The sequence below is a fragment of the Scleropages formosus genome, chromosome 5, assembly GCF_900964775.1.
Source record: "Scleropages formosus chromosome 5, fSclFor1.1, whole genome shotgun sequence".
Classification (NCBI taxonomy): Eukaryota; Metazoa; Chordata; class Actinopteri; order Osteoglossiformes; family Osteoglossidae; genus Scleropages; species Scleropages formosus.
In genome coordinates, this window is record NC_041810.1 from 9,469,278 (window position 1) to 9,478,935 (window position 9,658).

Here is a 9,658-nt window from a genome sequence, read left to right on the forward strand (position 1 = left end):
TCTAAGGCAGCGACATGGTGTCCACACACTCATCCAATCACATTATACACACTAGGGACAGTTTAGTCTGCTGTTTTCCTGATACACTGGTATTTGGAAATTCACATTGAGGAAAATACACTTCCAAACAAAGAGAGTCAGATTGAAACCCGTGTCCAAACACACAACCTGGGTGCTGTGAGGCATCAGCGCTACCTGATGTGCCACTCTCTATTAAATACACACATTGCTCAAATAACTGCATTATTTTATTCTGGAAATCTCAGTTTGGAGATGTTCAGAGCGGGTTGGGCTATTATTATTTCTTCTGTTTTAAAAAAAATGTTTCCCTGATGGTGGAGTGCGGTGGTGCAGTGGGTTGGACCACAGTCATGCTCTCCAGTGGGTCTGGGGTTTGAGTCCTGTTGGGGGTGCCTTGTGATGGACTGGAGTCCTGTCCTCGGTGTGTCCCCTCTCCCTCTGGCCTTATGCCCTGTGTTACTGGGTAGGCTCTGGTTCCCTGTGACCCTGTCTGGGACAAGCATTTCTGAAAGTGTGTGTGTGTGTCTCCCAGATGAAAAATGTCATCTAAAATTAAAATGCCAAAATAAAATATTCATCATCTTCTTCTGCTTATCTGGGGCTGGGTTGCAGGGGCAGCAGTCCAAGCAGAGTCCTCCAGACTTCCCTCTCCCCGCACACCTCCTCCAGTTCCTCTGGGGAAACCCCAAGGTGTTCCCAGGCCAGCCGGGAGACGTAGTCTCTCCAACGTGTCCTGGGTCTGCCCCGAGGCCTCCTCCCAGTGGGACAAGCCCGGAACACCTCCCCGGGGAGGCGTCCAGGAGGCATCCGGAACAGATGCCTGAGCCACCTCAACTGGCTCCTCTTGATGCGGAGGAGCAGCGGCTCTACTCCGAGCTCCTCACTCTTTCCCTAAGGGTGCGCCCAGCCACTCTGTGGAGGAAACTCATTTCTGCCGCTTGTATCCGCCATCTCATTCTTTCGGTCATGATCCAGAGTTCACGACCACAGGTGAGGGTAGGAACATAGATCGACCGGTAAATTGAGAGCTTCGCCTTACGACTCAGCTCCCTCTTCACCACAACAGAACGGTACAATGACCGCATTACTGCGGACGCCGCACCGATCCGTCTGTCAACCTGCCGCTCTATTTTTCCCTCACTCGTGAACAAGACCCCGAGATACTTAAACTCCTCCACTTGAGAGGAGCTCCCCCCTAACCCGGAGGGGGCAATCCATCTTTTTCCAACTGAGGACCATGGCCTCGGATTTGGAGGTGCTGATTCTCATCCCCGCCGCTTCGCACTCGGCTGCAAACCTCTCCAGTGCACGCTGTAAGTTGATTCGATGAAGCCAACAGGACCACATCGTCTGCAAAAAGCAGAGACGAGATCCTGCGGCCACCAAAACAGACACCCTCCGTTCCCTGGCTGCGCCTAGAAATTCTGTCCATGAAGATAATGAACAGAATCGGTGACAAAGGGCAGCCCTGGCGGAGTCCAACATGCACCGGGAAAAGGTCTGACTTACTGCCGGCAATGCGAACCAAGCTCCTGCTCCGGTCATACAGGGAACGAACAGCCCGTAGCAGCGACAGGCGCCAGAGACTTTATAGCCGCAGCTCCGAACTGCCTCCCCGACAATTGGAGGTGTGGAACATAGTCCATTCGGACTGTAAATAAAATATTGTTTTTTGATAATATGACAGACAGTAATAACTGGGGTTAATAAATAATTTTGCAGTAAAATTGTGTTTTCCGATTAAACTTTTCACCTGGGATATCAAGGTAACTGGAAGACAGTTGAAATATTTTTAAATGAAAGGCAAAATATTCTGCTGTACAGTGGACTGAAAACTTAAAAGGGACTGCGCTTACTTCTTTCCGCTGTTTCACAGGACTATCCTTACCGTGGTGATTCGTTAGTCTACCTTACTCTGTTATACCTTTACAGCACATTCCCAGGGACATTTTAGCTGTTTGTAATTGTGAAGCTGCTCCAGGCACTTTGATTTCTTTATTCTGGGAATGTGGCACAACAGAACATTACTGGACAAATTAAAACAAATTTAAAGTCCTTTCGTATAAAGCTACAGTGAGATTGGAAATCACCTCTACAGGCTTGACCGCATCTATATGGCTGTGCTGTCTGTTGTGTCGTTGTACAAACTCTACAAAGACTCGTATGATGGCGATGCAGGAAAATGCTGCTGTAGGGAATTAATGAGCCAGTTGTATTAAAATAGAGCAAATATTTCATAATCTGTTGCAGCTCTTTTATGCGGGGCCCAATGAGCTGAATATATTAATTATTCACTTTTATTAATATTTTTCATGACTCTGTCATTACTGTTAGTAAAAGCTACTTTTTTCTCATTCTTTCACTCACTCGGTCACTTTTTTAACTACTTCTCCTTATCAGGCTACAGTGGTTCAGAGCCCATCTTGAAATTAATAACTATTAAACTGGGCAGGGTACACCCACGGTACATCGCAGGGGACTCAAACTTGTCTATAACCTTTAATTTATCTCGAGTTGAGTTCCTTATATGTCTTAGAGTATCTTAACAAACTAATTAAAAACAAAAGTTCAAATAAAAAAACTGAATATCTAATTCTGAGGTGGTATGGTGCTGCAGAGGGTAGCATTGATGTGTGTGGAGCGTGTATGTTCTCCCCGTGTTCATGTGGATTTCTGCTCGCGGAATAAGCTCCAGAGCACCACAATCCTGGATTTGACAAGCGATTATAAATCATGGATGGAAATTGCAGTGTCAGCATCACTTTCATTGATCTGCATACATGGATAGATAGACAGATAGATATAGAAAGACAGGAGAACAGACAGTTCAGTCGTACTATATGGACTTCATATCCCCATTTCAATCTTCCGTCTACATCTAGTACAACTAAATTTGAATTAAATTTAAATCATGACATTTACATTTAAACAGAGACATCTGAAATTATGTTATGAAGATCTGGTACTACTTTCTACAGATAGTTAAAGCAAAGTTATTTTTTCTGCTTGGCAAAAAAATACAATAATAATAAAAATAATAATAATAAACTGAAATATATCTGTGCCTTATCAAAATCCACAGAAAAAAATTACTGAAATTTACATTTACATTTATTCATTTAGCAGATGCTTTTCTCCAAAGCAGCATACATCTCAGTGAGAATACAAATTTGTGCATTACATTAGGAGAAAGAGAAAAAAAAAAAATTAAATAAACATGTGAAGTGCAAAATTTAAAAAAAGCATAGTTCAATTAATTTAGAAAATTTTACCCTTATAATGTTTATAATGCATCCTCACCACCTTTCTCTTTTTCTATATAAATGTGCTTTCATTAATTCAGTCATTTTGTATCTTCAATTTATTTTTACAGCGCGCTCTTCTCACGCAGGGACACGGAGAAAAAGAAAAGTTGACTAGAGAGCAGCGTGATACATCATCAATGTACTTTTTAAACTATAAGTTTGCCTACTGGCCACGGAGGAAAGGAACAAAAAACTCCCAACTGAAAGTCAAGGGAGAAAAGAAATCCTCAGGGGGTCCAAGTGCCAGTGGCTGCCCCCCCTTCAGTAGTCTGGACAAAATTTCATACAGTTTGTGTGTTTTAATTAAAAGTAATACTACAAAAACCATAAATCACTCACACACACTGTCTGAAATGTTTGTCCTAAGTGTCTGAACCAGAGCCTAACCCAGCAACACAGGGTGGAAGGTTGGACAGGGAGGGGACACACACAGGACAGGACGTCAATCCGTTACAAGGTACCCCAAGCAGGACTTGAACCCCAGACCCACCAGAAAGAAGGTACAGGCCAAACCCACTGTGCCACTGCACCCCCCGACCATTAATAATTACATTTTATTTTATGTATCTATAACAGGCTCTGGACCGAAACTCTGTGCTCACTGCAGACGTGAACAAGCAGTTAGTAATAATAACTTTAAATATGGGGAAAAAAGTACCACTTCAATTTTTTTTTTAATTATTATTATTTAAATTGTTAAATTGAATTTTTTCTATGGGTATTCGAGTCATGTATCCCATAAATCATCTACAGCAATTTGAAGGAGTTCTACAGCACAGCACAAAGGGTTATGTGGTCTAGAACCAACAGCCCTCTAAGTAACAAGTCCATGTCCTTAATTACTGAACTGCCTCTTTACAGTATTACACTGATAAAATATAAAGAAATGCAATGAGTAAATATAAAACAAGAATTATCAAGAGGGAGAAAAGTTCTCAAAATCAAAACATCTAGCTTTTTCTGCTTTTCTCCTTTTTCCCCAAATAAAAGAAATAAACTGCTGATGCAGCCGTTCATGTAAAACCAAACATATAAACAGAAATGTAAGTAATTAAACTACCTGCAAAAAAATTGGAGTTTCAGTGTCTTAGTACTAATATTTTGCTCCCAGCAACCTAAATATATCAGTGTTGCAGCAGGTTGCATTTCATATTTACTGTATAAACAGCCTCTACAAACTACCTCACCTCTCAGACCGTCGTCCCCTGACCCCTAAAATCCCGACATGTGAGAGGAGCCCTGGAGCAGAGGTAAACCATGGTACTTACCGGCTGTGGTGGACAGGAGCAGGGATGAGAGCATGAGGATGAACAGACAGCTCTCCATCTCCATGAGCACAAACCAACTGTCCTCAGAGCAAAGTTCAGAACCCAACCTTGAGCTGTGAGCTCTCAGGGCGAGCGAGTGCCTTTGTACCATCCTGGACCCCCATGGAGAACACGCCCCCAGCCACCAATCACACTCAGCATTGCCTTATGAGAGGAGTACAGGAACACATGAAAAGTGTGGAAACACCAATCAGAGGAATCTCTGTGTGTTTCCTCCATATATACAGATACTGTAGCGCTGAGGTCTGACTTGACTCCTCCTTCCACTGTAAAGCACTTTGATTAAAAAGCACATACTTTTTCAGAGTTCTGAATGTTTACTTGCTTAAAAAGTGACATATTCATGATGTACCAAGAAACAAGCTTCTTTGAAATGAAACAGAAACCCTCATCTTCGTAAATGGAAAAAGAGTCAATGCTGGTTTTGCTGTATTATATTAAATGTGTTTTTTGCCCAGTTCTGCTTCTCTGCAGCTGCATGTAAAATCTTTATATGAGCTGTTCAGTACATTTCATGTTAACAGTACGTTTATTTCATGGTTATTCCTCAGCGGAAATGAAAGGCTGCAACATCAGAATAAATACACATTATACCAACAGAGAAAGCATGGTGAAAACCAAGTAATGTGAACCAGTAAATGCGGTTTGCAGCAACTTGCTGATTCTCTTCAGCAGTCATTTCAACATCTGTTTATGAATTACTGCACCTACAGCAGGGGGCGGCACTAAGCTATAAATAAAGTTGGAATTACAACGATACACTGAATATGTACCATCAAAAAATATAAACTTGCTGCAAGTTATTGTGTTCAGTTCTGCATGAATTTTACAAGGTCAGGTTTAGTGTCCAAGTGCCGCAGCAAAGACTTGTTTTTCATTTATTTCCTTATTTTTCCTTGTATTTCATGTAAATGAAAAGATTTTTTCCTCACTTTCAATATTTTGGACACCAGCAACCAATATAACACCACGTCCAAGCAGATCCATGTTCATCCAAGATCATTTTAAGAGTAACACTAAGACATGGTGATTATCAGATTAGTATTGGAATTTGTGATGATTGATCCTAATACTCAGTAATTTCAAATAAATTTTGATTTAAAAACACTTTCTGTGTTTCAGTAACAAGTTCATTACAGGGTCACCCATGTAGTCATAATGTCATTACTGTCAGTACAAGGTCACCAACAGTGATCTCGCCCGTTACAAAAGAGATGAAGACCCATCAGGTAGTTAAGTGGACTTCCTTGCCAAGGATATAAGAGTAATCAGCCCATGTTCCATAACTTCATCAACTTGGATATCGTTAAAACGAAATTTCAGAAGAGAAAGAATGAGACCAAACCCTTGGCCATACCCAGCTGTCAATCACACACAACACATATAAAACCCCATTAACGCACCGCATGTGCGGCATTCTGTATGCTTGTGTGTCCTACACACACTGCTGTTTCTGTTTCCTCCCTGCGCTCCTTCCTCTGTGGTGGTTTGCCTGCCTTCCGCTCCACTCTTACCAGGTGGTCTGGTGCAGTTCCTTGCCATCCCCTCAGCCTCTCTCAACTGGTGTTCCGCAGGGCTCGGTGCTGGGCTCCCTACTCTTCTCAGTCTGGTTACAACCTACAAAACAATCAATAGATCTGCTCCCCAATACCTACAAGACATGACCACTTGCTACACCCCAACCAGACAGCTGCACTCCTCCTCCTCTGCCAGCTGGGTGGTCCTTGAATTTTCAGACTTACTTTTTCCCGATCTCCTGCGTACTCAAAAAGCATGTATTATATTATCTGTTTAATGATTAAAACTTAAAAAAAACCCTATATGCAGCTATTTGTGTAATGTGTACTGGATCATATGGTGGCATGTGACTAATTCACTGTACTCAAGAACCACATATCTGTATCCAGATCTTTCTCTCAGCTACACTTGAGCTGTCGTGCACCTGTGACGGCATGACAAGAGCACGTTTGTTCTGTCTTTCTACTTGAGATCAACTCCACCAGCATTTCTCATGAGTCTTTATGGAGATTCTCTTATGAGGAAATGCTTTCCCATTTGTCCATGTAGGACAGCTCCTGATGGTGCAATGGTCTGTCCCCAAGGGGAGCTGTCCTGGGTGCTGAACGGTCAACTGCTTGCTGTTTCACATTACCTTTATTTGATCCATACTTTTTACACTATAAGCACGCAAAAAATCTCAAAACCAATGAAAAGTGCCTACTGTGATGCCAGAGGCCCCAAGGAAGAGGGCAACCCTGAGACCAGAGAACCTCCTTGTGACAGAAGCCTGAATGCCAAGTGGAGGAGCACAACTCTAACCGAAGGAAACTGGTACACAGCTGAAATTGTTCATACGCGTACACTGTACCATTGCTATAAAAACCTGCTGGCACAGCAAATAATAAAACAACATTTATTAATGTTTTTAGTTTATACGCTCAACCACAAAAACAGAACAGACTCAGAAGTTGACGAATTTCCTTTTAATTTCAATATATATTTCCAAATGTGAACAACAAAATAAAAGGGTGAAAAAATTAAATTTGCATTTGTAATATTACAACAATTTATGAAAATTTACTCCTCAAGACTGAAAAGACACTTTTACAAGAAAAATGAAAACTTAAAAATCAAAGGTTACTGTGTTACCAGCTACTTTAGAAACATCAGATCTTGATGAGCCTGTTGGTTTGAAGCTTTGGGCAGAAGGACCTTCAGACACAGACTGGACTCTGAGTCACAGAGAGATTCCAGAACTGCAGACGATCCTCCATCTCCCACATCATCATAGTCAGTGTGGTCAGGATCAGGGGGTCCCTCACCAGGGGGTCCCTCACCAGGGGGCAGAGTGGTCAACGCTTTCTCTCCTACAGGGACACAGTAGGTGACACAGTGACACACATCCTTGTACACACCAGAGGTGGTCAGTGCAGCCAAACACCGTTTCAGACAAACCTAATGATACTTTCAAAAATAATTACTGAAGTAAAAAGTAATCATTCCAAAATGTAAAGTAAAAAAGGATCAAGTCAAAACATGACCGAAATACTGAAGTTCCACTGATTCATATAAAGCTTTTTAATGTTCTGAAATACAAGCAATGTAAACAGGTACAACACACACACACACACACACACACATTTGCTGAACCGCTTGTCCCATACAGGGTCGCGAGGAACCGGAGCCTACCCAGCAACACAGGGCATAAGGCCAGAAGGGGAGTGGACACACCCAGGACAGGATGCCAGCCCGTCGCAAGGCACCCGAAGCGGGACTCGACCCCAGACCCACTTGAGAGCAGGACCCGGGCCAACTCACTGTGCCACCTCAACCCCTGTCTTACTATCTTACATATGTTTAAATTAATATAACAGGAGCAGTTTCCCCAATGACTCTGTTCAAGAATAAATTGAACAAAATCTTATAAAATTTCGGTTCTTAAGGGGGGTCTACTGTGTTTGTAGCATAAAAGACAACTGACTTTAAGGAGTTAAAATATTACATGAAAAAAGTAGAGGATAGAAGGTGATACGAATTTAATGGAGTCAAAGTACATATTTTTTCTTTACAGATATACTTTCGTAAAAGGAAGAAGGTATTGCTATCAAAATATATTTTGAAACGTAAATATTTTCCAGAAATGTACTTCAGTACAAGTGCGGGAGTAAATGTAATATGTTTGTACCCACCTCTAGTGCACACAGAATAGATTAAGGGACAGGATGACACAGGGACATACAGTGTGGTTCAGAAAACCACATCTGATAGGAAACTAGTCATGTTCTACAAGGGCAGCTGGTTGCATAGTGGTCACAGATTCAAGTTTCACCTCCAGCTATAGTACCCATAACAAGATATTTACCCAAAATTTCTGCAGTAAAATTACCCAGCTGTATAAATGGGTAAATAACTGCAAATAGCTTCACATTTTAAGTTGCTTTGGAGAAAAGCATCAGCTAAAATTAATAAATGCAAATGTTCTATTCCATCACTTGTGTGAAACTCACCTGGTAACACATGTGGACTCTGTTCTACACCCACAGCATCATCATAGTCCTCCTCTGTGTCTTCTGTCCCCATCAGTGCTGAACCTGGAACAGAAAGACTGTGTGGTTCAGATTTAACATATCAAGTTTCTGCTGCAATGAAATACTTTTCTTTACATAAATCCAAGTGGAGTTAAACCAGAACTCTTACAACTATTACCAGCAAACTATAAAGGGAGAATGTATTAAGACACATTTAATATAATTTGAAATGCTTGTTAATGTAATCAATAAATCACGATTCCTATTAAGAACATCAAGTCTCGATACAAATGCTGTGTATTACAAACATTATTGTGGTGGCATAAAACCTTGAACACATTAATATATTTAACAAACTACCTGGACTCTGTCCTGTGGTAACAGCATCATCATAGTCCTCTGCTGTGTCTCCTGTACGCAGATCCTCTGTAACAGAGGGAGAAAAAGCGCTTGTGTCTAAGAGCAGTTGTACAGTGTCACTTCAACTCAGTCTTTACTAACTGAAAAGAATTCATTTTAGCTTATATTTATGTTTTATTAATGTAGACTGGAACTTTATATTATAATTGTTTATGTCTGAAGACCATTCACTGACATTAGTGATACCGTGGTATGACCTGCAGCCCCCAACAGAAACCCACCTGACAGACCACCTGCACTTTTTTCCATAGGAAAAGCATCATCATAGTATTCTTTCTTCTCATCTGTCCCTGAGAGTAATAAAAAGTTAAAACCGTGCATGCCTTTTTATTATAATTAAAACATTCTGAAATAAGACATAAAAAGAGAATACATGACAGAAAGATGTGAACATAGAACATAATAGGAAATAATGTTACCAGGTTGACTGTCACTAACAGTCCCAGTTGAACTACAACACACACACACACACACACACACACACACACACAACAAGCCCCCTACCTGAGAGGGGGTCTCCCTCACTGTCCTCCACATCTTCATACCCAGAGGGCAC